This window comes from Maylandia zebra, linkage group LG4 (assembly GCF_041146795.1).
Source record: "Maylandia zebra isolate NMK-2024a linkage group LG4, Mzebra_GT3a, whole genome shotgun sequence".
Classification (NCBI taxonomy): Eukaryota; Metazoa; Chordata; class Actinopteri; order Cichliformes; family Cichlidae; genus Maylandia; species Maylandia zebra.
This window is the reverse complement of record NC_135170.1, coordinates 26,409,536-26,413,945: the sequence shown is the minus strand read 5'-3', so window position 1 is coordinate 26,413,945 and position 4,410 is coordinate 26,409,536.

Here is a 4,410-nt window from a genome sequence, read left to right as displayed (position 1 = left end):
GACTCCATTTTCCTGTTTTGTCACCAGAGAAAAAAAGTAGGTCACAGCAGGTGTGCTGGTAGCTTTTAATATTAGCTTTAGCTCTAATGGTAAGTTAGCTTCACCTCAGAGTACAGGCAGCCCATGCTCCAGCTCCTCCCCAAGATTTGCCGTGAATTTTCTCCTTCCTCCACGCTTGGGATAATTTTGGAGGATGACTGTCAATTTGGTTAGCTCTTGGCATACATGTTGCATACATCCCAGTGATGCCTCCAGAAATGTTGAACCCCTGAATAGGGAAGGGCATTAACTAATTTAGAAAAAAACACAGCCACTGTTCCACTCCTAAGCCAGTATATTTAATGAGAGGGACAGAACCAGCACTTCCCCTACAGGCTACTCTGAAGATGGATGCTTCTGGGGACTAAAGGCTTTTCAAAATAAGATTACCAAAAAGTATTAAACTCACCCTCATAAAGTAAATGAGTCAATTAATTAACTAACATATACAGTGATATTTTACCTCGTGCATTTCTGCATGCATGAGCAATATCTGTATTTTTGTAAAATAAGTAAGTCGTAGTCATTTATTTTTGATTTTTTTAAACAGTCAGTTAAAAATTGATTATCTGTTGCTTTTATGCTTGAACAGGCTTCTGACACTGATAATGCCTTGGGTCTGCTAGGGATGCTGACTGTTCCCAATAAAGCTGTACCCATCTGTCCAAATCCTCTCTATTTTGATCCAGAATCTACTGATGTTTGTTTCTAAGAGAGATATTTTAATAGGTGTTCTCAAGAACCAACATGAAGTACTTTGGTGTTGATGCTTTATACTTGGACTACCACTGCATATATTGTTTTCAGTAATCACATGTAACTACTATGATACCATGATGATTTGTCAGTTTTTATATGGAAGCAATGCCAACTCAGCAGAAAAAGTCAGTTTTCTGTCATTTGAACCTCATCCACAAATGATGGTACCAAAAAATGTCACACTTAACTGACATACTGTCCTCTTAGTGATACCGCTACTGTGGTAAAGATTCACATGAGCAGTGTTACTTGTTTTAGAAAGGGGAAACACAAAATGTGCATATTACAGACTTTGAACTGTGTGTTTATCTTGATTTATTATATCTAACTGTATATGTGTGAGTATTTAAAGAGAATAATCTGCAATTTATTCACTTGAGTCACACCAGTACATGTAACACATACACCCTTTTTAAAAGGCAATCAATTTGAACGCCTAAATCTTAAGATTAACGAACCAGAGTTTACAACGTATAACAACAGGTCAGACAAATGAGTGCAGGCACTATTATCAGTAAAACACAATGTTTTTTGCATGGGAAGACAGTTAAAGAGAGACTGACAGAACCAGAAGTCAGATATGAAGGTCCATACAAAAAGGTACTGGCTCTATCCGACCAGCTCTACAGCTGAAATTTTACACCATGTCATGCTTTTTCAGTGGCTACAGATCATTTGGGAAATATGACTGATTGTGAGAGCCCTTAAATAGATGCCACACTGTCTTTAAAATGGTACCAAACTCGCAATTTACAAACACAGTCCCACTTGAGAATTTGCCTATTTCAGCACAAAGATATATGCTGCTCCAGAGAGTGTAATAACATCAGTGACATTTAGCATTTAGCGTGGGAATAACAGTTTAGACCACTAGAGTCAGCAGCATGTTTTCCCTCCTGCTAGGCCCGGTCTTGGCCTACATCGTTGCCTTTAGCTAAATGTCTTTCTTGCAACATGTCCAGCATAGTAATCTTGCTCTTTCTCATTATATCTCCATCATGTCCCTACACTAGCAGGAACAACAGTGCAGTAGTGGCTTTCAGAAAATAAAGGGCAATTAGATTGAACACTGTTTGGATTTTAGAAATTCATTTCCCCTTGGGCTATGTTTCAGCCGAATCAGAAAGCTGAATGAGAGCCGTATAACTCAATAGTGTGAGAGTAAAAGTCTGTATGTGTGTCTGCAGAATTTTGAGAGCACTGTTGATTTGCCCAACGGCTGAGTGATTTCCTATGTGAACAGCAATTAAACAAAAGTCTCTAGTGTAGGAATAAAATCAAATCCCACAACGTAAATCCCTAAACTGTGCTTTTTTTTTTTTTTTTTTTAAAGCTTGCACTATAGGTATCTCTTGAGGAAGTCTTCCATCTTCCTTTCCCTTTAAGCTTTTTAAATGTTTCCTTGTGCCTTGTCTTCTGGCTGAATGTTTAAAGTGGCTGTGATGTGATTCATAACAACAACAACGACCTGCTTTTGGCAAGTTCAGATTTGTATATTAATTTAACAAAGACCTCTGCACCATGCTTGTTAAACAAGCAAATGCTGAAATTACTAATTGGCTTCTCTGTTAGTGTCTATGCTACAGTATGTTCTCCCACCTCTGGTCATCCCACCAGACCGGCTGGCCTTCCATTATCTTGCTCTTACGTGGGCATGCAGGGATCTATGATACATACAGGCATGAGATGTAGCTGCCCAGAGGCCCAAAGAACCATTACTGCTTTCTTCAAAAAACATAGAAACCGGCTTAGCATAAATGTTAGAGCACTGAGGCATCAATCATTACCTCCCAACGCACTTCCAACTGCCTTATACATTAGACATTTTTAATATCTTTAACATCTCTTTTTTTGGCCGAACCTGGACTCAGTAAATGGCTGTAGGAAAAAATGCCAGTGCAGAGAGCAAGCACATATCAGGTTTTTTTTAATAGCTGCCGAGGACAGACCAGCTTGTGTCTTGGGATTGCTGGTTTATCTGGCAGGAAACCAGGCAAGAGATGAAAGCTTGGGATGTAGCAAGCTGGACAAAATGGCTGTGCTCCCTCGTCTCAGTTTAGTCTCTCTCTTCCTCACTCCTTCTCACTTGTGTTGGACTCTGATGGACTACTGGCCAGGACAAAGATGTCTCTGGGAATGGGGGATTTGGAGTAAGACCACAACGCTTGTTCAAAGCAGGGGGGCAGTGAGGCTTCACATTCTAATGAACACAGAGAGAAATCATAAAACCCAAACTGCTTGGCAAGCTGGGTGCTGAAAATCCTTCAAAACGTAATCATTAGTGCCCGAAGGCATTATGTAAAATCAGCAAGCTGCACCACACTCCAGTTCGCAAACCGCTGTCAGCTTTCTCTGTTACTACTACCGGCACCTGTCAACAGCTACTTAGTTCCTCTGGATGGGCAGCTGATTTATAATGCACCTGCCTTTTCCGTATTGGCTGCTTGACTTCTGTGATGTGCAGCAGGCGCAGCACTCATTTGGCATTAAACCAGAAAAGGTACTACAGTGGCAGAGATGTTCCATTGAGGTGGCTGGTAATTGATGTACGAGGCCTCGACCATGTTAGGGCTGTGTAGAGCAAAGGAGGAAAGCAATTTGTGTCTCGGCTAGGGGCCCTCTCAACAGCTTCAGTAGGCACTCCAATTTTGCTTTTATTCTTCCCAGAGCTTTTGTCTGAGGATAAATGGCAAGCTGTGAATTTCCTCTCATCACATGGACTCTCTATTACTCACACACAGTCATGGAAGGGTTGGGCTTTTGAGTGTTTTCAAAGCAGAGTGAGTGGATTCTTTACTTCTGATGTGTGAGTAGGACTCACAATGTCCACACAGCAAAAGAAGAAACGGGTGTGTTTGGGTTTTTATCAGAGAACTTACTGAAAGGCTGTTTGGGCTGAGAAAATTTTGGCATTCAGCTGCATCACTGAAGTGTTTCCATATGCACCTCTGTATAAAGACCCATTTTCCTCAGTATTTTGGATCAACAGCTGGAACAATTCCCTGCATTTGTAGTTTTAGAAAGTAGATCACTGTTGTGACAAACCGTAGCATTAACAGTAAAGTCAACTCTGAAGAGATTATTTATATATTTTAATATTTATAGCAGCTAAACAGATGGCAACTGATTAATGTAATGATGACAGACTTTTTATTTCAGATATTTTTTTCTTTATGACATTAGCACTAATCATAATTTAGTACTATAAAAAGTACTATTAGTCTATAAACCCTGACAATGCTGTCATCTCCGTTCTTAAAATAGCTTCAGTAATTCTTGCCCACATCAGATCATATGGCTCATCAACTTTGTCTGTAGCTAGTGTAGCCTGCATATCAGGCTGGTTCTTAACAACTGGTACCAGTACACCTCGATTCCTCAGGCTCTCAGACTTCAAAATTATGGAAGTGTACTTCCATGCCTATCCTTAACCATCATGACCTGTTGCATATCCTTTCCAGTTCAATCTCTCTGCCCAGGCAGTTGATAGTCCATTCCTCCTCCCTTGGTGTCCAGCTTCGCATACAACTTACTATAAGCCTTTTCCTTTGCCACCTCTATCTTTGCTATTTTTCTAGCTTCCCAATACTACTGTCTTTTCTTCAATCTCCC